We start from the raw sequence: 27,617 nt of genomic DNA on the forward strand, positions 1-27,617 counted from the left end.
GCGAAGTGATGGAGACGCTTTTCCTCGTCCAACATCCGCACCGATGCGTCACGGGAACAGATATAATTGCCGCCGAAGAAATGTATATTACATCCCCGTCATGTCTACTCTCGTTTTCATATTTTGTATAAAATCATCTTTAAGCTGTCGTCCATAAATCAAGACGAGTACGATAGTAGTAAGTTTCTGTTTGGGAGAGTGAGGTTATCATCTGATCTACTTCCTCTAGAAACTCCTCTTTTGATGTAGTGGAAACTATAGCAACTCAGATCCACCTTTATTAGCGATTACAGCACATGGGGGCTGGGACTCTTACTGTTATTAATGACATTCATGAAAGTTTACATCAAGTTTGATTTACAAAGGTGGGCAGGACAGTTGATGACAGTACGCCACAACAGGGCTGAGAACTGGCAGCTGAGGTTTAATATTGGTACCAATAATCTTGCGTACCACCCAAACTCGAAATTGTAGATAATAAAAACAATTTAGTAGTAACTATATAATCTGATATTAAGTTTTCTGAACAGTCCCCAGGAGATCCATCTTGGTAAATGATGCAGACCCGTTGGAAAGGGTAGAGAAGACATTGGTTAAGGACGCAAAGGGATGTTCTCTCAGGGGAAACTTGAGTGTTTTGAAACCAGATATCTGGAAAGCGACATTGGTTATTTTCTAGGCGCGTTAGCATAAATGCCTTTTATCTTCACGATGTCCGTCTATCCGTCCGCATGTAACAATTCGACTCCTGGTGAACGGCTTTTCATCCAATTGTATATTTGATTCACATAATGAAATTTGAGATGGCTCGAGAAATCTCTCTATGTTCGGACAAATAGAATTCTGGCAATTATTATTTCTTTTTTTCTTCCATACAAATTGTATGGAAGAAAAAAAACGAAATAATAATTAAGGGTTGAAAACGCAGCAATTCCAAGTCATCTACATGACATACAGAAAAATGAATCGCCGCTGGTGCAAGCAATGCGTGTACACAAGACGGTGAAAACGCCATCTTGAGCTTCTTGGATGGTGAGGAAGTGTTTATTTAGTGTAGGCAGCTGCGCTGCTCGTTGCATTATTAGGGTTTCTTGTGGGTAGATTCGGTGTGCCGGACCTGCGGGTCTTATCAGGAACCGAGATGGAACAGCTGGTGGCGCGTGGCTGTTCCATCTCCGATAATGTGCTTACCTGCTTGACTTATAAGAGTGCGGGGGAAGTCCCCGTACGCCGAGAAACTTATTGTCCAGAAACGCATTTGATTACTCTCAGAGATGAAAACATTCGTGGCAGCTGGCGCCACCAAGGAGTCGGTATTATTCACGAGCTGAATGATCAGTGAGAAAATAACAGACCAGAATATGTTGTCTATTCAACAGATGGAACGATGAACTAAATTCTCTTGTAAAGAATCGTGTAAGCGAGATCTCATTCTGAGCCACCTTAATGACGAATTAAATTGGACAAGGGTGGGTGAATCTTCGAAGATTAATAAGAATATGTAATGATTTGTGAATCCTACTGGAATTATAAGCTTAAGATAAAATTGTACGCTCCACTCTGGTTTTTTTTTTATCTTTGTTTCGATACAAGTTCTAACACGACTGAGTGCGAACGCCTTTACGATACGCAAATGACATTTTAGATGGAAGATTAAACAAAATTTCTATTAAAATAGGGCTTTTCCTACATGGAGAAATTAGGCCTAACAGCCGGAGTCTGATTTGTGTTTAACTTTCTCAAGGTAACGTTGCTACTTCGAACAACAATCCTTGGAATTCTTAGGAGGACATTCATCACTTCTGCATTTAGCCGAAGAAAAGAACCCTTGACGCTTTCTTTTGTGTAACTATGAGTGGGCAGTCACTTTGTCTTGATACGGATGAAGATTTAGGTCACTCATAGCAAAGAACTGCTGCTTCGAGATTGATAACGAAATGATCTGCGGTGGTGATCTCTTACTCCGCATGCCTATGGGCAAGAAACGACTGGAACGCGGGTCAACAACCATTACTTCCGACCACAGCTAGGCTGAATGATTCGACTAATTGTGGACGCGTGTTGTTGATAATGAAATAAATAAAAACAGCTCCCAGTAATGTTTGTGGACTAAGCACGAGAATGTCCATTAATCAGAGTCGATTGTTAATGATGACTATTCACAGTTTTTTCCCCATCTTTAGGGAAAATAAGAAAAGGAACAAGAAAATTACAAAACTCACTTTTAAATATAGAAACTTTATACGTACCCAAAGTAATCGAATCTCCAGCTATGCCACTCTTATTAAGCCTACATTGGTACCAACTTGGTGGATAGCATGATTGCACTGGCCTGCTGAACGGTGACAAGTTGTAGCTGTTCTGGTCCCCAGTAACGATGAAGTTTTTCCATACCCTGCACAAACAGAAAAAAATAAATAAATAAAAACCTTTGCACGCATACAGAGCGTAGTCTACAGTTATATCAATACCGGTAGTCCTTAATATCTAAAGTGGTAATTACAATTCTGATGGAAGAATGGTCAAATCTGAAGCGAGACTCCTTATGGAATCCATGTAACCTGGGCAAAAGGTCGCCCTACTTGATATTGAATAAAGGTTTCTAATATTTTAGCCAATGGGTGTAGTGGTCTAAGTGGAAAACGCTTTGAGCTTGCAGATCCCTGCCCATCGGGAGAGAAATTCGGGATAATTTGATCATAGTGGACGCAAACTTAATCCCAGAGTACAACGTGTTCAGACTCCGACTTTGAATGGTACATTTTTTTTCCAGTCTGATTTGGAAACTTTCCATTTTGTTCGACCCTTTGCTTCTGATTTAGCTGTTGTTTGAATTGGACACTGTTGTACAGGCCATCCAACACTGACCAATCAATTCTTTGAAATAGTACCAGAGAACAGATGGAAAGATCAACACCAGAAACGATCGTGTAGGAAAAGTGAACATACGTATGAGAACCGGTATTAAGCAACGTAAATTTATGCTTATCAAGTATTAATTCAAGTAGTTGTCCCCTTGATGTGATTCTCAAAGTGGGTGGAGTCCACTGAAATCACCTAGTAAGTAGAATTATCAATTCTGTATTATAAACCTTCAGCATCACGATATGTTCACCCCGTGGGCTTCATTGATGTAAACGTTTGGACATCCACTTGACTCCTTTTAGCCCTATGGGTTGGCTGTCTCGCCATTTCCGACCCTGCCAGGCAGAAGAAGTGCTTGGTGTGACCAGGCAAATATTAGTAAGGGGTTGTGATTAATAAACTAAAAAAAAATAAAGAAGGGTAACTTTCCTTTCTTGCTCTCTCCAAAAACTGTTTGAAAGAAGAGTTGCTCTCAAATAAGAAAATTTAATAAACGCCGGAACGTAAACTAGTGTAATCTCCATCTAGAGAATCGCAGTTGAGACACAAATATCGCTTAGTTACAAATCGCTCGGCGCCGGGAAGTCTGAAGATAAGTGGATCCAATTATGATCCAGACGTGATCGGGTGAACGTCTGGGGTTGGGAAGTACGTCAAAATCACGAACACACTGCCGGAATATTGTGCAATATGTGGCAGGCATGGTAGCTGGAATAGCGCATATGACTTGAAGCAAGGATCTCAGAATAGTAACAACCGTTGGACAAGCCGAGTGTCTTCAGTAACGATCAGAGGTGTGTAAGAGCAGGCCACCAGATATTAAACTCCCATTGCTAGTTCGATGTTTGTCTGATGACTCAGAACCTCTTGGCGGGTACAAACACTGCCTATTAATCATTGCTGCCGGTACCCTCCTACAGTTTTTGCAGCACGGTCCACCTGAGCAGCGATTTATTGTTTTGACCACTTTCAAACAACCCAGATTCTCACACACCACTACTCAAACAACTGTAGCAATCACCACTGGTATCAGATTTCGATCATCGAAAAACGTCTGGAAATGGCGTAAATTGTTCAAAAACTACTAGCTGTCTTTATGAACGAATTTTCATGGCGTCATACATTGCATTGAAAAAAAATGGATGACGCAATCCCGGCAAAGCATTGCATAAGCTCAATGTATTGTGAAAAACGGCTGACGCAATACCAACAAAAGTGGTGCATGGTTAAAGACGCAACTTGCTTAAACAACACAAATACTTTCATGTTATCCACTAAAAATGGTCATTTCACGCTACTGCGCAATTCTGCAGAGTAGATTATTTCTTTGTGGTGTCGCAAGGTCACAGTATCGGCGTAGCGCGTGTCCAGTGCATGATTTACAAGTTATTATGCAACAGAAACGAAATGATGATGGAACCCATAAAAGTCGAATGGTTGTTGGCCATAAAAGCCTGTCGCTATTACGAGTAAATATGGAAACGCATTCATTCTTGCAGCAGTGACTCGATTCATGACGAATGAACATTACAGAGGGAGAGGGGGGGTGAAAGAACGGGGTGAAACGGAGAGCGAAGGACGTGCACAGATTCGCATCAACAACACGGCAACGGAAGCCACCTAACAACTCCAAAGCTGTTCGCAGCCAACTTCTGCAATCAACTTCGTACGCAAAGCTGTACCAACTACGAGTGCGAGCCCTGTAAATCACCGCTGTCCAATTGCAAGTCTCGAGGCAGCCCCGATGGCCGCTTGTGTTTACGGCTCATTCTCGGGCCATTACTATGCACGTTTCGAGAATGCGACGGAGCAGGGTCCGCTTATTGAAATACGGGCGAACAATGGCTACAGGTTATGATCAATTCCACCAGGGGGGAAAGGGTTCGGGAGAAAGTGGGGGGGACGGACTTGGCACACGAGTAGGTAATAACGACCTAAAATCGACCATTAACATTCGGCCACTAGGAGTTCCTGCAGTCCACCATAACCCCTAACGTGATACCGGGAGTTGTCTGCGTCTTGCGGAAACATCCATCCTCCGCTGTCGCCCGTTATCTTGAGCTAGTGACTCTCCCATCAAAGTCTGCCTATCATCGCACGGCCACTCCAACCATTTAATCACGGTGATTCTGCGCTCCCGGGAAATGAAGTCTCGTCTTTGCCTTCCTCCCCTCCTCCAACTAACTCCGACACTTTCTCTCAAGTTATATAGAAGGCAAGCAGGCACTCCCGGGTCCTGGAGATAAGAGAAGTGACAGAAGCGTCCGTGAGATACGACTCCCTTTGACCGCTGGTTCACGGCACTGCGGAGGTAATAGAGAGAAACTTGGATGTAGACGAGCTTTAGAAAAGTGGAAGGGGGGAAAAGTAGGAGCAGCGCGATTTGGAGCGTCGAGTTTTAAGATTCACTCTCTCTCTCGCTAAAGAGAAACTTTCGCTTTTGTAAACACAATAAATGTAGTTGTGGGCATCCATATCTCTCGCCCCTAAGTGTTACTCCATTTTCAATGCCCTTGGCAGTTTTCAGGCTCAATTTCCAGCAGATAAATTTTGCATTATTACTAAATACTTGATACACACACACAGATATCGGCCACTTCGCTCCATAAAATTACATATTACTGCTCAAGTATTGTACATTCTTCCATACACGCGTGACATAATGGCGTACATTTTAGAGGTGTTTCTTGTCACGTGTTGGTAGATTTCTTTTAGAAGATACGGATGGACAATAGGATATTCGAAATGCTTCAAGAATATTCAAACACTTAAAAATCACAGGGATATATGATTGGTCAATGGGAATCTTTATCTAGTTTCTAATCTCAATGAAATCCACTTGGGACCTTGAAAACTGACCTTTGTCAGCAACCTTCCTCTCTTTGTCCCAATATTTTCTGAAAATTACAACCAGAACTTCCAGTAGTCCAACACCAAAGTCATTCTACCATCGACAGTAGTACTGCGTCATAAGCTTCAACTCACGAACTGTTTCAATATTAATGACTGTTGTAAATTTAAAATGGTCTGTAATTGGCTTAGTCCGACTTGTAACGATTTTCCAATACTCCATTTAAATAAAAACACCATTCGCTTAAAATGCGTGACTGTATGCTTTCCATATTAAAATTTACATCAATAATAATATACCATTCAGCTTCTAGAATTACACAATCATTCTACTGTAATCTGCTTCGAATCTTACAATGGACATCATAACGAACGACCCAAAAATCGATTAATATGCAATAATCGATTAAAGTCTAACTACAGTTTTCTCTTGTTATACAGTCTTCAAACGGTAGCGCCCTCAAGCGGAATATACAATAATTCGCGTGAATTAATTTTTGATTTTATTTTATTATTATTTATTTATTATTATTATCTTAATTTATTATTATTATTATTATTTTGCGATTGTTTTTGATAATTTGATATTTCTAATATGCTTCTCCGATGTATCCTTAATTTTAATTCTCTGTGTGCAAAATAATCGATTTATAAGAATCGAAATTAGAATCGATTTATCTAGAGTTTTCTCTTATACAGTCTGCGCACTGTAGCGCCCTCAAGCGGCATATACAGTAATTCGCGGTGAATTGATTTTTATAACTTGATATTCTCAATGTTTCTAAGATGTACCTTTAATTTTAATTCTCGGTGTGCACGCAAAATAAAAAAAAAGAATTTAGCTTCAAATGACGTTATATTTAAACTGTACTTCGATGGTTGGTACGCCCAACAGTTTAATTTAGAGACGAAATCACCAATTATACAATGTTGGTCTCTGTTAATTAGAAATTCGGATCTGTCTGTGTAGAAATAATCAGTTGCAGTTAATTAAATTTTCACATAATTGGATTTGAACGAAATAAAAATAAAAACAATACACAGTTGGAGTTATTAACAATATGAATGCTATGAGTATCAGATTACCAAACATGTTGTCTCATTAAACAAAAGATGAACGAAATTAATATTTCCCAAAATAAAAAAACGATAATTTTCTTAGAATTGTGTGCTGCTACCTCTAGACTTATATCTACGATTTTTTTTTTATTTAATTTTCTATACATGCGAAATAAGTAACCCTAATAACATTGTACGTTGAAAGTAAATTAAAAATATGAAACAATAGAAATTGGTAACTAACAAATGCATATTATATAAGAATATTCTTCACTTTTAATAAGGCGAAAATTCAGAAGTCTGAGCATCCCTGGGCGCCGATATTTAAAAAATAAAAATGTACTCTTGCATATCCACTTTTTTAAATGTTTCTTTTAAACGCTATTGTGTAAATTTTGTTCGGATCTTTGAAAGAAGCCATGGAGTTCCTTAAAAGATCCAAAATCGCTCCTTTCAGTGAAGTTTCGCCTACTTGGGAAAAGAAGTCAAACTGGGGGTGGAAGAGAAGAGGGAAATTGTTCCATCTGAAGGATGTGCCTTTCCTTCAGAAATTACCTCTCCAATAACGCGATGTGAGCTAGCGCATTGTTGTGGTACAACAGCCATAATTTGTAAATCAATTTATTAACCCAAAAAAATATGGTCTGACCCCTTACGCGGCCATTAGCCAGGAGGGCGATCCGTAATACATTATTCGCGGAAAAAATATAAATCGATTTTTACAAACAGTGGATTTCACAATAACAGCCAAATATAAGAAATATTTACAGATTTAATAGCAGGTGTCAAGGGCGAACCTGGACACATCTTGGGTTCTCGGGCAACATTACTTAAGCGAGCTTGATTGTCTAGCCCTGCTTGGAAAGGAAGCCGAGAGTCAGTCTGGTAGCGTCCTGCTGTCCTGGGAGTCCTAACAATGTTGTCGATTCTGGGGGCATCGATGCGACCGGTTTAGTAAGTCTATTAAGGATCCAATACGCTAACCCGAGCAATTTAATGAGTGGGTTTTGGGCGCTGAGGCCCAGATGATGGAGGAATGGATGATAAGCTGAGGATCGTGTATTCCTGCAAGCTCTTGGCGTAGCAGCCACATTGCTGCATAGGTCTTCGTTCTGGTGACGCGTAGATGCTGCTGAAATGTCAGGCCTAAATCCTTCTGCGTAATGACTTTTCCTACAGGTTCCCCTGCGATATGGATTTCTATATTATTCCTTAACCTTTTGTTTGTAAAGGTCATTTGAGCTGATTTAGAGTGATTAATTTCTAAACTGACTGAATCTAGATTGGCCAGTTGATTGATGGTAGCTGTTTGATTAGGATTATAAATGTACAGTTTAATGTCGCCCGCATATGACAAAGTCCTGTTGTGATGGCAGCGAACAGTAAGGGGGAAAGGACCCCTACATTGGAGGTTTTGATGAGTAACTAGAAGTCGTCTAGAATTGCTTCTAAAATTCGTAGAGCATTACCAGTAACCAGATGATGGTCAGTTTACTGCATCAATACTGACACGGTCTTTTGCTGCTTACAGGCCAATTTTGCCCATTCCACGAAGGTCTTTCATTGTAGATTTTATTCGAGTAAACGCGTGTATTCTTTTAGAGAATCGCAGCCAGTGAGCCATTCTTTTTTGTCCTAAAAATAAAGCTCTTTCCTTTTTATAGGTGATGAGATCCTGTTGATTATTAGGCCTTGCGCTGAAAAGCGAGTTTGATGTCCCGGCCAGAGCTTCTTGTCTGAGTTCTTCAGCTAAGCAGGATAAAGCTTCCCTCAGAGGGAGGGTAGATAGATTCTATCCGTTAAACTCTGTTGGGCGTTTAAGATACTTAACTATAAAGTTTAGATTGAAGGGAGTGGTAAGTTGCATCTATCGTTTGCACCAGCAAAAATTTGCAGGCGATCGGGATGTGGTCTGACTGGAACCTAAAGAAGGATGACGATATGCATGGTGTCCAAATTGTGGTAGAGTAGATCTAAAGGTATTATCGCACCTACCACTTATGTGAGCCGTATAGAATCAAGGCCCCTTCTAGCACCTTTCTGTCTTGGCAGTGGCATGTTAAAATCTTTTGTGACATCAGTAGGGATTCCAGAGTGAAGTTAAGCAATAAACCAAGTGTGGAGTTCCAACCTCGTGTCTGGGGTAGGTGGACTACACACGTTGCGCTTTATTTGTCCGTATTTCGTTTTCCCAATCAAAAAAAAATTGAAGTGTGTGCCCTGTACGCACGAAAGATGTTTTTTTTGTGAAGAGATTAGCGAAATCCATTTGTAGAATCGTATGATATCAAATTCATACTGTTTTTAGGTTCCGCTCTAGCTGTTTTCACATCAAAAATAAATAAAAGTAAGCATACGTACCTTAACTGCCCAATTTGTAAAATGTGGTCCCCATTAGCATAAAACAACAAAATTCTCAGGACGGATTTTCATAAAATTTATATTTGAACCTTTTAGAAAGATTTGTTGAGCATTCCAAATATCATTAAAATCGGACTAAAAGAAATGCTGCAATTATTTTTCTGCCCGTCCGTCCGCATGTAATAACTCCTCCCAATAGATGGATTTTAAGGAAATTTTGTATTCTGTGAGAAATATTTGTCGAATCTTCAAATAAAATCCCAGCAATTATTATTTTTTTTTTTTTTTTGAAATATGTATGGGCTTTCCTGTAAATCGTAAATTATTAACGTTTGCTAACGCGCCTAAAATTAAATGCTCTGCACACATTAACTACCATTTTTAATGAACTCGTATTTTGCAGCAGGTGCAAACTCCAGCGATGGATTTTAGCTGCAACTGAAATTAGTGCATTCTTTTAAAGAACACGTCTCTTAAATAGACTGCCCGCAGCCCACCTTATGGTAGTGGCACGGGTGCCCCCCTTCCCTCAAGAGTAAAGTCCGCAGCGAAAACGCTTATTATAACCAGTTTTTATCTCATGGGGGGAAAAATAGTAATCACGAGAACGAGCGCAATACCGAGTCAACTCGATGTTAATGAGAGTGCTGTTTATTTTGGTGGCAGCGAGTGATTCGTATTCTGAACGATTGCAAAGAAAATTTCCTTCTTTTCCTGTCTGGATTTGGATAGATTCCACGCTAACTCGGCCCTGCTCAACTATTATTCTTAGCAGCACATTGAAAAGGCCCATCCGATGTACTCTGCAAAAAATAATCCTAAACACTGTCAATCAGCATTGCTTTGGGGACAGACCAGAATACTTGCGCGAAGGTCAACTGTCACAAAGTTAATGGAGAGAGACTAGTACAGATGCAGCTAGCATTAAATAATAAACAACAGCTGGATATCATTTTCCTAGATGCAGCAGTTGTTGACAACATCACCATCCCTGCTATGACAGTAATTATGAAGGAGTATTTTCTCATAACAAGGAGCATCTTAAGCGTTCTGACCAACACCCTTCAAGAAAGACAAGTTACCGTAATTAACGGGAAACAAACAATGACGTATCTCCAGGGGATTACCCCAGGGGGGGGCGTATTTTGCGCCACCTTATTCGCAATGGCATTGCACTATTCTAAATGAAAGTGGTAGTATATCCACTTTAACTGTTACAAACCAACTGGCATCCATCAGTCACCAATTATATCAACACCTAAAATGATTTTTAGGTGTTGAAGACCTACGAAGGCCTGCTCCTCCATGAAGATACAGTTGTCAGCTCATTACTAAAGGTCACACATCTGCGTATTCGGTGTTTACGGCTTAACTTTTGGACACTACAGTACAAAGCTTTCCATTTTGAATGCATTTTCCAATACTGATTCGCAGGAAATCGTGGCAAAAAGGATTTGCAATGATTTCCTCTAACTCGATATTCCCAATATTGTTAACAGATTTGAATTTGATTCTTAACGATGCGTAAGCGCTTTGCTTCTAGTTGCTGTGGAGAGCGACCAAAGAACTATATAAAACACCTGAATAAATTCACGCTGTCAAGCAGTCGGATGATGTATCGTATTACGAATGCTGCACGCGACTCTCACCCATTACACACACACACACACACAACGCTTGACATGCGATACGTTTGTTATTTGCAGACAGCAAATGAGCAATGTCACCTGTCCCGATACCCAAGTCCCAAATAATAATCCGCCTTCCATTAAAAGATGACTCGTGTTTTTATGTTAGAACCTCTCCTTGGACTGCTTAAGTGTCTCGAGCAGATATACAATCCAGAAGAACAGCGAGAGCCCTTTTTAGAAAAGCGTTCTGCAAATTCAAATAGCGCATGAGCACATTAGATTATTATTCAAAGCTAGGCCAGAATATTGGCTGTAGTTTTCGTGCTGTCAACAACATGGATTTGTCCAAATATTCCCAGTGATACCCCCTCCACATATATAAGACATAGTTTGATGGATATGAACCACTGTTGATAACTTGAAGGTTATATCAAACACACACCAGCCTTAGAACGCAGAAAATTATATAACAGTCTCTCTTGCAAATTTAACGCGATGTGTTATGCAGAAGAATCGTTCCTGAAAGGTCGGTGTGATTCACTTTAACTCTTCTGGGTTATCTGCTTTTTATTTATTTCTGATTATTATTATTATTTTTTTTTCCCTCTGCTCTCTTATCCTTGCTGACCTAGTTTTCCAAAAACATTCCAGACACGTGTCATGCCGGAGTGGCATGGACCGTAAAGCTAGACGAGTGTAGATCAAGTTACCTCTCACCCATATAGGTGGTAATGTGGATTTAATGCTCTCCTCTGGCAGGAATATATCCATCGCCTCCTAAGTGACAACGTGACATTGACAGATGGCAGTCCAGAACTGAACAGAAGCTACCCAGCTCGCATCTACCGTTAATTACCAAGCAAAAATGACCTTGAAACCGATAACACATCCCTCCACATCCCCCCCCTTCTTTCTGCAACTAGCTTTAAATTGAAACGCACGCCCTATCAGCAAATTAGAGACAAAATTCTAACCTCATCACCTTATCATTAAGCAGTTGAACACGTTAGAAAACAGTTCTCTTGTGGAGGGTTTTTTTTTTTTTTAACTTTCCGTGGCTATCGCCAAACTTTGAGCAACTAATTTATATACGAAAAAGATTTCAAAACTACTCTGGAGTCTATAATGCGTCTACATGCATTTTGTCACGAAAGGAGAGTTTTTTATGACCACTACTGTACTTTCTGGCAGAGAAACTACTAATATAAACAATATATCATTGATCTTTTTTTGTTTTTAATATTAGTAGAAAATAGTAATATGCATTTATGGTAACTTTAGAGTTGTAGGTCGCGATCCTTGTGGTGATCGCGAAGATTTTTACAAAATAAATTTACTACGCGTTATGCTTAGTTTCCCAAGTCGTATGAAGTTGGGAAAAGTCTGGAAATCGCTTAACCATAAGCTATTTGCATATTTTAAGTTCTGGCCAGTAATCCACTTATACGACCCATTGTTCGCGCGCATCACACAAAGCCACATATCGGGGTTACATCTGCTTCTCTTGTGCAGTAGTCCCAGCCATCACTCGCAAAAGCGATGCACAGCTGAGTGCTTGTGACGGACATGGACAACCGATTCTGCCAATCACTCAGCCGCGTAGGACGTGCAAGTTGAATCGAATACGCCCCTCCCCCCCCCTTTGCTAAAGCACACAAGCCGAGAGAGAGAGGGCGAGATGGGCATTATCTTTGAGTGGACCGGCATCCATCTCGTTTAATAATGTGATTTTCGAACCCCCCCCCCTCTTCCCTCAACTTCCGTCGCTGCCATATGCAACGGGAGGAGTTATTGTTGGTCTCTGCAAACTTGGTTGAAGAGGCAGCAGTCAAAAAACAGTCCTTCGGGAAAAGTCCATGCTCTAGAACACAGGCTATCTTGTATTTTTCGTTACAGGAACCGGATATACGTCATCTTTAAACTATAAATAATTACCTCGGTGGAAATGTACAGAATTTTCAACAATTGATATATACGTAACAATGATCTATTCAGACGAATGGTTGCTGCTAATAATTCGGCTGTAATTTAACAATTAGCTTTATTGGTGTATTTGTAATAGATGAGATGGCGCATTGAAAGGAGGAAAATTGCAATTTGCTCGCGTTTACTGAGTAAGTTGTACAATTATATTAATATTTAATAAGTAGAATTGGACTAACAACAGCTACCGATGTTTCGTTCGATATGAATTACAATATACTAATGGAGTTTTGAATAACCTTGCATTTTCCTGACGTCGGTGTTTTGTTCGTTTTCGCGACACAATAGTAAAATACGAAGCTCCTATCTGTCTACGTTCAGCTATAAAATGAACTCGAGTGTTCCCACTCCAGTACCTCCCGTACTTGAGCAGAACTTCTCCTGCACGTTTAGTGGAAATTAGCCAGCCGACAACGAATCACGCCAAGTGCATGACTACATCGAATACGACAATGCCGGGTGTCCTGCTGAATATTCAAGTATTCCCGCTGACTGTGGCAGCAGGTACATCTCCACGCTCTCCTTCAGCCACCTCCTCCTTCATAAGCCTGACATGCCGTGAAACCTAATATCTTCAGCTCCGATGGTCAAGAGCGTCCGTACAGAACGCAGAATGCGTGTCAGCAGAGAAAGATTGCCGACTCCGACTTTTCTCAAGAGCCCGCAGTTCCAAGCGATTTCGTCCTCGTAGGTAGGCGGAAGTAGCCATTGGCTCGCGCAATTTGGATGTCCATTAAAGGCTGCCCCTAAGCTCCGGTGAACAAATAATAGGTGAGGTATGCCTATAGAGCAATTGGGAGATTAGCCGTTCAGTTACATCGCTGTACCTGATAGAAATCACTTAATCTGCGCAGTTGGTCGACTTATTGATGAATACCGTACCCCTTGCGTTTCTCTTCCTCAATAGGGAACAAACTGGCAGCCAACTGCAAAATTAATCGCCATACAATACGAAATTTTATAATATTACTAACGTGTACAATCCCAATATCACCCTTATAAATAGGTTTAAGAGTTCTTTTCATTTATAAAATTAAATTATTTATTAATTTACTTAAGAAGGAACGTACGATTAAAAAGAAGCGAACACTAACGTTGTCCAGGTTTTGCTCCAAAAGTAGTATAAATTGCTTAATTTATACTTATAAATTAAGCAATTTGCGTTACGCATGCGCAGATTAAGAAGGTACATATGATTAAAAAGACTTTATTATAAAACTATCGCAGAATTGCGATAGTTTTATAATTTATTATTTAAAACAGTGTATAAAATTATTTTGTACGTTAAATTGTTTATTAGATTACTTTAAAACTATTTTAAAAAGATGCGAACATTAACGTTGTCCCGGTTTTGCTCCAAAAGTATATTCTCACCCTACTTATAGGTCAATCAATGAATTAAGCAATCTGAGTTACGCGTGCGCAGAATTACGATAATTTTATAATTTATTTATTAAAACAGTGTATAAAATTATTTTGTACATTTAATTGTTTATTAGATTAATTTAAAATATTTTTAATTAATTTAAAAACTATTTTAAAAAACAACGTTTAAAAAAGGCACACCTTTAAATATTATTCATTGCTTTCGTTAATGAGGCAACAATGCCAGGTCTTCAGTAGCTTTGCGCAGAGGCAGTGTTGTAGTCAATGAAGTGATAACTGAGGCGCGACTATTGCTGTTTGAAAACTTTTACCAATACCCCGCCAAGACAACGTGAGATATCGTTGGCTTAGGCAATTTTTGGAGGCCTCGAAAGAGGCTAACTGTTAAAATCAAAAATTAATATTTACTACTTCCGGTGTTTGAAAATACTTTTTCTGTGGGCGTGTTCCTACTTCCGGTAATTTTGAAGGTAATCCTTATGTTCAAAAATTTTGTGTTCATGCTACTTCCGGTCTTCCAAGAGGCTAATTCTTAAAAATACTATTTCCGGTGCTTGAAAATCAAGAAACAATTTAGTTCCCTAGGAGACAGATATTCTGAACCAGTGTAACAAAATGGAAGTGCTCCTTTCCTTTACAGGAAGAAAGTTTTTCTTATAATCATCGCCTAAAAGAAGTCTTTTAAGACAAACTCCCAACAATTGTAAGGTTGGAATAGAACTTAATTAAACGAGGATATGAGGTTCGTTTTTGTTGTCTTGATGCTTGAAAAACACCTGCGGAAGTCATCGGGCGTGTGGGTGGAGGGGGAGTACGACCCCCTCCCCACCCTCTGCTCGAGACGCTAATAAGCGATGAACATGCTAGGTGACCTGCCACGCTTCCTTTAACTTTCTAACCACTCACTTGAAAACAACAGAATGCACTGCTAATAGCTTTTAAGGTTAATAATAGTGACTGTAAACAACGTTATGCTTGGGTCAAACTGCGAAGAAAAGTGATGTAGACTTTTGCTTCATTCAATAAATATAACTTAATTGTACAGAGTGCAAGAAAGTCTGAAGAGGCTTAATAGTATAATTATATTCTGAGATAAGAAAAGGAGAGTATCCTTTTGGAAAAACGCAATCGCCAATTTGTTTTTCATCGTCGTAGAAAGTCCTCCATCTGTCTCTGTCAAAGCTTCTTTCTTTAGGTCTTATATAGGTGTTTACTTTTAATGTCTTCTTCTAAGTGTTAGGCGAAAGCACCAAGTGATCTCCCTGTTGGCCTTTTACTATTGATTTGGTCTTCGATTTATTTCTTTCACTAAGCCCTAGTTGCCGTTATATATTGTGACCTTTACGCTTTTCCCTTCTGCTTATTGAAGAAGAATATTTCTTGGCTAAATGCCTAAGAGTGTTTATGCACACACATCACTTCTACTACCAAGGTAGTTTTAATGCAACGTTTAATTATATCTCATATTGTGAATACCTTTGACAATTCGCCATGGTATTGCACTACCTCTCGAATAAGGAGAAGACTGTTACTTATTCTTGGCTGATGGAACCGTTTCGAAGCTTATTGGCTTCTCATCTGTGGGTGGTAGTATCATTAGCCTTCTCCACTGGTGGAGCGTTACTTATTCGAAGTAGTGCAATACCATGGCAACTCATTGTGAAGTATTCACAATATGAGATATAACCAAACGTTGCACAAGATATATTTATTTACTGTCATTGTACCGTGAGTTTTTTAAACACCCCTATTTAATTTGATAATATTAGAAGATGAAAATAAATAATAAATAAGTAGAAGGATATATATGTAATGTGAGCTTTAAAAAATCTTAAAACATGTTACTGAAATTTTAAAATAATTTGTCGAACAGTAAGAATTATCGGATTGCCAATTTGTTTGTTGAAATCATCAATGACGTCACGCTACTGAGTGATGTGAAATCTGAAATAAAAACTATTTATTAAAAAAAAAAAAGAATTAAACACGGTTTAATTCTTTTTTTTTTAATAAAAAGCTGTATTCTTTTAACTTATTTAGGAATAATAAATCAATGCCGATATTCTTCAATACATTAGTTGTTAAATTAAAAATTTTAAGACACCAAATCATTTTTGTAATGTAGTGTGGTACTTTGATTACATTACACATAAAGCATGTCGGGTATTTTCATCTCCATTTATCAGTTTATTTAATAAACAAAAACGAAACTTTCCAAAATGGCGCCCGACCAAGAGTGGAAAAAAAAAAAAAAAAAAAAAACACAGAGGTATAATAACACATCACTGTAGAGAAAAATAAGACGAAGAACAAAGACAAAAAAAAAACAAGAATTTAACCGCTTTCAAGCACTAACCTCCCTCATCCGTGCGAGCGCCCATAAAACTCAAAGAGATGCGCAATTCGCCTTTTCTCCAGTTGTGTATATTCCTGAAGCCCCCGGTTATATCTTAGTGTCTGTCACACATAGCTTTTGAGACGCCGCACTTCTCAATTCTATGGAAATTGTGTTGCCATGGTAGCTATATTCAGGTGCGCCTTGCTAGCGACACTCGGATAGTCGCTAGGTGATACGGAAGAAATGTTCCAGGAGAGAGAGTTTTATAGGGAGCGAGTAAAAAGCAGAAAGATATGTCTGGAAATGAAAGTGGAAGCGTAACGCTACTGCGAGTGACAAGAGATGGGGAACCTAGGGAGGGGGGGAGGAACGGGGAAAGAATCAAAACTTTTGACACAAAGCGAGCGAGATAGGGGGAATAAAATCGATACGGATGGCTAAAGATAAAATTTTGCTGATGCAACAGAATCCAGAAGGCGAGTGGTGGGGGAGGGCGAAAACTCCTCATGAAAATACACACGGGGAACGAGTGGAGTGACAGAAAAGGGAAAAAAAAAATGCGTTTAGATCCCTTGTGTTCCTGCTGTCCGATTACAATCAGTTTATCGACTCTTCTAGCCAGGTAAGCTTTCATTCGGTCCAGTAATGAAAAACGTACACGACCGATCAAAAATCCTTTTGATTAGTTTTCAAGCAGAACTATTCTAGTCACAAATTGACTCCATCACACTATTTAGGATGAGTTGCTTGGTACTGCAGTCTGATGAGCCGGCAATAATCAATGAAACAGCTGTAAGGGTAGCTAAATCATCTTAGAAAAATACAAGTTCGTATTTTTAACAGATTTAAGTCCAAACTGCTTCGAATCTCTAATCTTAGCCAGAAAATGAAATAAAACATACGTAGAGTTTGTTGCATAGTGGAACAATGCCAAGGGTATTACGCAATTCTCAAGAGAATAAAAAAGCAGGGTTTTCTTTATTTATTAAGACTGTCATTAAATATTATGAACGTTAATTCAGCCGAGCAACAAAACAATGTCAGCGTAAACCATCTCGTTTGAATTGTGTGGTACTTTTAGAACGAAGGAAAGCATCGCCAATGACCTTGATTTCTCTGAGGTTGATTAAGAAGGTAATTTTCATTAGACTAATGACCATCAAGGTTGCAATTAAAGATGGCGGTTAGTTCACAAATATTTTTATCTTTCGTAATACACGGCAGTCGGATGTTAATCGCTTTGCTAATGGAGGTACAAATCTTACATAAGATATAATAAAGAATACGCCATCTTGGGCCAAAAGTAATTCGTCCGAATTTAACAAGGGTTTTCTCATTTCTTCGTTAAGGGGTGCCTGAATGATTCCACGATCCCTTTTTAGAAAATTCCTTTATACAAGTTCAATCCTCGATGTATTGAGTGCTCGTCCCACACCAAACCACGCTAACATATCAAAGTTATCTTAATAGTTGCAAAATTCTCTCGGACCTCCTCATTCATCCATCATATTTCCAGCTAGTCTTATTACCAAAGTTGCTTCTTAAGGACAGGCTTTCTTCGAAACTCAAACATCAACACGGGATTTATCTCGGCATAAACATCTGTGTCCAACTGACCACTAGATCTTATTACGGGCGGGATTAAAGTTTTCGAATAATAGTCATCCGTCATGTCGAACCCGGATTCTGACAGTTGCGATAACCGTCCATGCCTCTACAGTACAAAGCTACGCGCGCCAGTGGCAGACATTTTTGAATAAATAAGAAAAAGTGCTCGATGCCAAGAGGGGTGTTGTTGGAGGTGGATTTATTAATGGTTTGCATGAAAAGCATTCGTACGAAAGATGATGGATGATACGATCCATAAATTATATCATTGTGATACGTGAATTGGCTGGTGGAGATCTACAGCCTAAGATCGAGTACACTAGCAGTCAGAAAAAACTGTTCACCCCCTCGCGATAGGCTTTCTGGCACAACCAAGCACTCAGACGTACAGAAAGGAGTGTGTGCGACGAGAGCGTATTACAAGTACTGAGATCGATAACAGACATTTGATAAGCCCTATCAAGATTTCAGTATCCCAAAGAAGGGATGTTAATTGTCGCAGGAAACCGATGAAGACACAAAAGGCGTAGTGTACGCAGCAGTAATGATTGACATCTTACTACGTCTAATACCGGATATAGAAGTTCTGAAGTAGTCTAGATCTGAATGACACTACTTACATAACTTCCTGAGCTATCAAATGTCTGCTTCGTTTTCCTCTTGCAATTATGCTGGAAGTACCACGTTTGCACTAAGAGATGGGGGAAGGAACGTGGCATGAGGGTAAAGCACTTTACCGATGAAGGAGTACGTATGTAAAGCCATAAAGATGTCTTTGTCTGATTAATTAAGTACTGTGGCGGAAATTCGACCATCCATTCAGTTTCTAAGCCACTTCTGGAAGAGGTAGGATTGTCTGGTAGCTTTGAAGTGCAGGAAGGACTTGAATGATAGTGTGAGTTTCCATTAGGGTGAATGGGTTAATCCTTCGGTTTCCAGATGTATAGAGAAACAAACTCCTCCTTCTCTATTATTACATATAAATGTTCAAGTTTCGTCTTAAAGCATTTTATTAATGTACTTTTCGGTCGGCTTCGAAAGATCAAATGAAATAAAGACAAATCTAGCTTGACTACAGTACTGCTAGCAGTTTTTAGCGCCATCTTAGAATAGGTAATTGGATAAATCTGTTTTTGATAGCTATTAAAAATAATTTTACCTAAATAACGGTTGTTACAAATTCCAAGTACATCGTGACTCATACATAAATGCCCGCAGGCATTTACGGTGTGAGTCACGAATTCGTTGATTGTATTGGCCTGTGGGATTAATCCTAAGGTCAGTGTAGTAGACAAACCGAGCTCAACTGGTGATTCTTTTCTTTGTACCCAATTTAAGGAGTACCAAACTCAAATTGGTGCATTACGAGAAGAATTTGAGTCACTGAGGGAACGAGTGACTCAAGTATCTCGTGACCTGCCAAGTGACGTTGCTCTGGTTGAAGGAGATTCTGTTGTCAGGGAAACAGGTAACATTTTTTGTAATAAAGATAGGTGGACCAGATCCAGGGTTTGTTTGCCGAGACCACAATTGATAATGCTGTCAACAGATTGTCTGATTTTAAGGGAGGGGGAGTAAGGAGAGCATTATTATGTATTTAGAAAAGATAAGGAACATACAGGTGGTGGTGGGGTCATGCTTCTTATCAAAAGCAGCCTGAAGTTACGTCTATCAGTATATAATCTGTGTGGTGTGAGTGAGTTGGAAGCAATCCACAGACCAGAAGACTGTGAAGAGCATAATGAGAGTCTCCACATGCAGATGTGGAGATTAGATGATTACCAGAGGTAAGAATATTCTTGACCTGATCACTACCTACAAATCAGATGACACAATCCCTTTTTAGAAAATTCTTTAACACAAATTCAATCCTCGATGTATTGAGTGCTCATCCCACACCAAACCACGCTATCAAAGTTAAATTAATAGTTACAAAAAAGGAACTATTGGTAGGTATTGATCACATAATTGTCAGTTGGAAGATGAAGAAAGATGGTGCAGTATTTAAAAGCACTGTTTTAACTCGATAGTTTTGAGGGAGACGGCCAGAGAGTGTATTGAACCAGTGAGGATATCATTGGACTCAGATGAGATTCCTTTGCATTAGAAAAGTGCCAACGTATCGCCAATACATAAAGGTAGTTATAAGAGAGAAGTCGGTAACTACGGACCGGTAAGTGTGACTTCGGTGGTAGGGAAAAACTTAAGAGGCAATGATTAAAAGTGCAATCCAGAGACATTTAGAAATAAATGGCATTCTGAAGGACACACAACATGGTTTTGTTAAAGGATAATCATGTTTAACTAACCTAGTAAACTATTTTGACACAGGTACTTATGAGCTGGATGTAGGGAACGATTTCGACATACGTAAGAGAAAAGGCCTTGGGCGTCAGGATTAGGTATATTAATAATGTACAGCATTGACTTCACAGTTTATTAAAATAGTGGAGTAAGATAAAATAAATTATAGGTCGCAAAGTACGCGACAAGAATCTTTCAAGGTGGCGAGCCTCTTTCTCAACTTAGACGAGAACATAATACAGTACACTACGGAAAGAAAACCCACGCATGTATAAATAGCTGACAACTGCGAATTGTGGGGAGGGGGGAATGATTTAACAACAGTAACTCAACAGTTGAATAGAAGGATCTGCTGCTGGGATGTATATACAGAGCGCACTAATAGTGATGACAGATCAATTGCGTTTAGCTTAAGTTTGTTAGATGGAACTTTAAATGAACTTGTAGTGCAAGACAAAGTTAGATTTAATTATAAAAGAATCAGTTGGAGAAAACGTGGGTTTAGCTTGTCAAACAGTTTTTCAGATATTGTTACAAAAGGGTTATCTGCATTAAATGCAGTTGAATATGCTTTTTATGTACAGACAGCACTTTATAATGCTTTACATTTTGCTACTAAGAAAAAGAGAGTTAATACATAAGGTTCCTCGGTGGTCTGCTCGGTTGACAGCCCTAAGAAAAGAAGTATTTGATCTGAGGAAAAGGTATCAAAGACACAGGGGATGGAGTCTTACTGAGGCATTGGTTTATAAAGAGTTGTACAAAATTAAGAAACAGCGGTACCATAAAGCTGTTTATAATCATAAATTTGAAGCTTGGAAGAATTTGGTTCACACTGTTGGGAATAATGAACCCTGGAGACTTCTTTTTAAACTTACAAGAAACAAACTGAATATCAATAATTTAATTAGTACAGTTGTTTCTGACAACAAGGAATCTTTTGATTGGCTTTCCACTATCACAGCAATAACTGACAGATTGTTTCTGGTTGACTGTGTTAGTGAGGACACAGTTATGCAGAATAAGGTTAGAGAAGAGAATATAAATTATATTGGCGGTCATGATATTGAATTATTCAGTATTACTGAACTTAGGATGGTATGTTCTAAGATAAAATGTAAAAAAACACCTGGTCTTGATAGAATTGAAAATAATAGTGTTGTTAAATTTGTTGAGCTGTTTCCTGAGATTATGTTTAATAAATGTTTCCTTCAGGGTATATTCCCAAGGTCTTGGAAGACAGCCCTTTTGAAACTGCTTCATAAACTGGAAGGGGTAGTCGGTAGCCTGATGAATTGGACTATGAATAATAAACTCGGAATTTCTTCTAATAAGACTGTAATGATGTTACTGAAAGGTAAACTGGACTACAGGAGACCACCCCGATTAATTATTAATAGTAAACAGATACCTTTGGTGTCTCAGGTCAAATACTTAGGGATTTTGTTGGATGACAATTTATTTTTTACGCCCCACTTGGAATACTTAAGTGGCAAAGTAAAGAAATACACAGCCTCTATAGTCCGGATTACCAGGAAAGACTGGGGGCTCGGTAAAAGGGTCCTCAGTCTTTACTATAACGCTATTTTTTTTTTACCCATTGTAGCTTACACTGCCTCTATCTGGTTTAAGCGTGTAAGCAATGTCAAGTTTAAAAATAAGCTGAATTCATTGTGGCGTATAATGTTATTAACAACTTTGAGAGTGTGTAAGACAGTATGGACTAATGCCCTTCAGGTGCTTGCTGGGACGCTCCCCTTGGATTTGTATATTGTATATACAAATTAGTCGACTTTTTAAGTTAGTTTTAGTTACTTTTTAAGGAAGGGCAGACAAGTTACAATCGTGGGAATTAGGAATGATCTTTTGATTGATCGGAAGAGAGAGGAGGAAAAAAATATTTTATTGAAGTTGACAGGAATATGGCAAGAACGTTGGAGCACAAGCGTGACTGGTGCTGTAACTAGGCTTTTTATTCCCGATGTATGTTTTAATATTGGTAATAAACGTTTCTTTCCCTGCATGGAAGCCTCTTATATAATCACAGGGCATGGTTCGCTTAAATATAAGTTGTGTCTTAGGTTTGGAGAAGGATCCTTTCTGTATATGTAGATTACCTGAAACATGGGAACATGTTTTTTATGATTATGCTCTTTATAAGGAATTTAGGCGTAATTTAAGATCAGTTATACCAGATTTTAATCGACGAACTGAAGCTCAATGGGTACAAGGTTCAGAGAATTTTTCAGTATTCCAGGAATTTTGTAGAAATGTATTTAAAAAAAAGGAAGCAGCTATCTGTACTGGTTAATATAGATTAAAATTGTACACATTTTTTTTTTTTTTCTGCAACTTTGCTGGAGGATTTGAGATGGACGTTAGTCTGGGTACCACCATAGACAAGTACATATATAATGAATGAATTGTGGGGGGGGGGAAATAACATGAGACATCCATTAATCAGCCACTGCGGTGCCTATATATTGTACCATTGATTCGCCATCTCTCATCGTGGTGTAAGAAATCGTTTATTTGGAGTTTAGAAAAGCATTTGACTCGATCCCTCTTGTGAGGTTATTGTATAAGCTGGAACTGGTTGGGATTACTAGAAAGATTCTAAGATAGATATTCTTCATATCGTCAGAAGTGAGGTCCCCAAGGATTGATTCTTGGATCACCTGTTTCTCATTTTCATAAATAACATAGACAAAGATGTAAAGATTGGGAGAGTCGTTAACGATCAGTGCCCCTTCGTGATGACTTGAACAGACTTCAAAGGAGGTCTGAGAAGTGGCAGCTATGTTTTAATGAAAGGTCTTACACTTGGTGGGGTTGAATTGAAAACAGTGGAGGAAGAAAGGGATCTGGGATTTACAATATGAGCAGCGTAGAGGAAAGCCCGTTGTGTCCTGTAGAGAGGTCATAATCCCAATTTATAAGGCAATCGTAAGACCACATTTGGAATACTGTATTCAAGTACGGAGACTTCATCTTTAAAAAAAAGGACATTGAGCTTCTTGAAAGGGTCCAAAGACGAGCAACTTGAATGGTGAGATCGGCAAAAGGACGACCGTATGAGGAAAGACTCCGATTATGCGGACTACCGAACTTGGCACCTCAGAGGTTAGTAAAATGAATGAAGGAGGAATTTTCACTGCTAAACTAGAGGCCATAAATTCAAAGGTCACCTACGTGAGGAGGGAAGTGCCCAATTTGTATTTTCTTATCTGCTGATGCAGCAAAAGCCTGTGGATTCCTAGTACTAGATGGCCACGCTAATATTAATTAAATTATAGTCATATTGCTCTGCAATATGATTATAATTTAATTTTTAATAGTATATTATTCTACGCGGAAAATTATATTAAGTGAGGCCATATGTTCCCGGTTCTAAACTGGAAAAAAAAATAATAACTTAGACTACATACAAGGGGTCATTAAAGAGTATTTATTAATGCTTCATGCGAAAAAAAAACAAGTATATAACGTGTTCAAGCGCATAAGGATTAAAGTGTGGATAGAACCATTGGATTATGCTCCTTTTCACAAAGCGATACTTCCGACTCCATATAAAAGATGCATCACTTCTGCACGATCATCAGTGTCTCCTAAGAGGCTTTGAGAATTAGTGTAGCGTAAAATAGAGAAGAGACATTACTTATTTCATTGTCTATACTAAAACACCAATCTCCCTCTGTAACAAGTCACTGCTCGCTAAACTGTGTACTTCGGAGTAATTACTCAAACTGGAAACTTTCTTTTTTTGCGCTCCTATCTAACGTGTGTTAAAAATAATTATCTCATTTCCGTCTTCTTCCGATTACCATATTAATTTCTTAAGGCTGATAATGACAGATTCTTAATCTCAAAAGATAAGGAGGAAGAGTTAAAAAAAAAAAAATCATCACGGAGATGTTCACTGAGATTTACTAATGGCCTGCAATTAGCATAGAAAATAATGATTGATGTGATGGCTCGCGTTTTTACTGGTCTATCCATCGGAGCTTTCTCTCTTAGTCGCTTACGTAACACAATTGATTACCGCTTTGCAACAGTCGACAGAGAGAGAGAGGGGGGAAGGAAGAAAAGAAAAAATTGAAAACATTTTAGGTACGTACGCCCATGATTTATGGATCTAAGCGGGGCAAAACAAAAGAATATAAACTTAAACTCCCAAACGACCAACACATTTGCCTTACGCATGTAAAAGTTTTCTACGCTGAAGTCGAATAACCGAAAACACTTTGGGGAGGGAAATGATCTCAAAACATCCGAAGCAGGTTCATGTATTTTAATCGATAACTATCAATTCCGAGTTGAAAGGTTTGATTTCCCAACTTTGTTGAACAAGACATTAAAGTCCAGACTTATTTCCATACTTCAAAATGTTTTCACCGAGCGTGCAGTCATTAAACTACGCATTTACACTACGCTGCCAAAAGTTATGGTATCCTCTTGACTATACGAACTATTACAAACTAACCACCGGTACGTGTTTATTTATTACTCGCTGATGGCCAATGGGAGTATTAAAAATTTAAAAAAAAGTAAATTTATAAATATGTTTCATCGGATTTTTCCCTCAAATTTATTAGCCATAGTTTGAAGTAGTACAATACCAAGGCAACTCGTTGTGCAGGTACTGTGCGATACTTTCTTTACAGTAAACATCTAATAAAATATTTAGATTGTTAACGTTATGAGCTTAATTTGAAACAGAAAAATAGACGTATTTTTAAATTAAATTAAGAAATAATAGAGAAAAAATAATACTACAGAAAATACACCTATTATGTGTGGTTTATAAAATTTGTCTAAAAATTATTTTGTATTTCCTAAGTAACACCATTTAAAAATTTTCATATAATGGACACGGCTGATTTGGTCATGCGCAGAGAGGTCCAGCGGTCTATATCACGTGGTTGAATTATAGACACCTGGTTGGAGGTTATGTGTTTTACGTCCATTATTATCTGAGCCTTATCGAGATGAGTGGAAACATGTTAAGTGCAAGACATGCAACTCACTCTTCGGACGAGCTCAATTACAATTCAAGTGTATGCTCAGCTGACAGCCCGATTACCGGTATGTTGTCGAAGACAGTGGAACATGGAGATAACAAGATTGATGTTTAAATCAATCATCGTCCTGTTTAAAGTGAATCGTTACACCACCGCCTAAAAACAAGGAAGAGGGAATTACCGTTGACTCCATATCTCACACTCTGACAGCTAATTGTCATTGTGGCCCGTGATTTATTACACACAGTTCACGCAGAGGAAGGGGAGAGAGAGAGAGAGCGAAGGGGGAAAAAATCTACAGCAGAACGTATGAAAACTTTGTGCATTACACTCTTTTTATGTTATTCCCTATAAAGAATACATTCTAATGTCCAACGAAACATTCTTCTTTTGAGAAGAAAATTTTACATGCTTGAACATTCATCTAGTAGAGGGAGGGGGTACCACAACTGTAATAAGGCATCTTATCATAGGCGAAGGCCCAAAGAAGCTGTCGTTAGTTCATTATTCGCACGACTCAACCATGATTGTATACCAATCTTTGGCTTTGACAAAGCCTTTTAAATTACGTTGGCGACCATTACAAGCAAAGTTGAATCATCTGCATGAAGGAAACGGATTCAATGGAAAATATATGATGTTCTTCTTGTAATAGGCTGCTCTGGACCTTCCTCTTTCCAGCATGATTACCGAGGTCTGGCCCAAGCGCGCAATCCAACAGCCACCAACTGATTGAACACACATCACTGTGATCGCTCTTTCAAAGTTGTGTAAAAAAGCCGATGACGTCACTGTTAGGTGTCCAATGAATACGAGCAGATCTTTAATGCGAGGCTAAATATTGTTTTCAAGTGATAAAAACACTTTTAATTGTCACTAGATTTTCAATGAGAGTTTTATCGCTAACTCTGCAGTTCTTTGCTCTTCCAGGACATCGGATACGAAACAATTTCGCTTATCTACAAGCTATACTCGGCTCCAAAACTGTTTCCTACTGTTCTTTGTGCTATTTGATCGATGTCTGCTATCCAAAACCAGACTAGATTAGTTCAAAATTTCCGGTAAAAATGGTGATTAGTTTTTTTTTTTTTTTTCATAAGAACTCTCTCGTATCTCTAAACGTATAGGAAAACATTAAAAACACGTCATGATCGAACTTGTGCACCCACTGGATGAATTCTGATGAGTTTGTGGATGGAAACTATCCCCCCCCCCAACCCCGTTCCCATATTGTTTCTGTATCCTATAATACTTCTCCTTGGTTTATTAAAATATTATAGATTTTATTATAATTCTTCTGTTTGTAAACAACTACGCAGTCTCGTTTTGGAATATAAAGTTTGAAATACATCAAACTCGTTCCCAGTTAGCTGAGAAGCATGCCTTTTGATGTAGGCGGATTAAAATGCACGCATTGAAATGATATTATACATATTTTTCTCGGTAATAGTAAGTTTCTGCGCAAAATACGAAGTTTTAAAAAAAACATGATTAATTCGGAACTGGTGGGCCATTTTGGCATCCAAAGAGGTCACGTTCAGTTCGGCGGTTACGTCGCACGTTAACTGAATAAACGCTACCAGAACACTGAAATCTTATATAAACAAATGTAACTTTCCGAGATACGTTCCCACTTATTTGAGAATAATTTGACCTTTTCTTTTTTTTTTTTTTATAATGAAAACATTAATCACGAAGTTTCTTAAGCGTTTGCTTCAAGAGGTTCCATGGGGTACTGGAGATTTCATTATCATCCATTTCTTCCTGCAACCGAGTCAAATCATCGGTCTTTTCTACGAGATTCCAGGAACTCATCACATCGCCAGCATCCGCTTTCAGGTTAGAGTTTTTTTTGCTATGTCTACAATTCCTTTGTGACATCTTGCATTTTAACGGAATTCTCTCCAACCCTTCATAGAGCATTTCTTGATGTCTGTCCAGCTTGTGGCAAAGTTTCTAGCTGCTATAAATATGTTATACTCACTTTCAAAACTGAATAAGAATACCACCGTTTGCCCGTACACGTCTTGGCATGGACTCCACAAGGTGTCCTGTGATAGTGTGTTACCCATGTGGATGGTCGTAACATCGAAGGTTCTTTTCCACTGGGTCCCAAATATGCTCAATTCGGCTGAGTTTGGGCAGCCGTGCGTGGACGGAGAATTCGCTAGCATGTTCCTGAAACCAATTAAGAGCCTTGTGGCATGGCAC

General features: G+C 38.7%; 1 long non-coding RNA gene and 1 other non-coding gene across 2 annotated transcripts in view; one reads left to right on the plus strand and one right to left on the minus strand.

Moving 5' to 3' along the window:
• The window catches only part of LOC150084796 (uncharacterized), a 184,105-nt gene that overhangs the window by 92,036 nt on the left and 64,452 nt on the right, over positions 1-27,617 (minus strand). Inside the window, exon 3 of the long non-coding RNA XR_016547077.1 lies at positions 2,250-2,395. This is a non-coding gene — a long non-coding RNA (uncharacterized LOC150084796). The remainder of the gene's footprint in view (positions 1-2,249; positions 2,396-27,617) is intronic.
• On the plus strand, positions 14,371-14,512 carry LOC150084797 (U4 spliceosomal RNA). The gene has a single exon (XR_016547139.1). It is a non-coding gene; the product is annotated as a U4 spliceosomal RNA (small nuclear RNA).

Source organism: Mastigoproctus giganteus, chromosome 6, assembly GCF_048544385.1.
Source record: "Mastigoproctus giganteus isolate SK-2022 chromosome 6, ASM4854438v1, whole genome shotgun sequence".
Lineage (NCBI taxonomy): Eukaryota > Metazoa > Arthropoda > Arachnida > Uropygi > Thelyphonidae > Mastigoproctus > Mastigoproctus giganteus.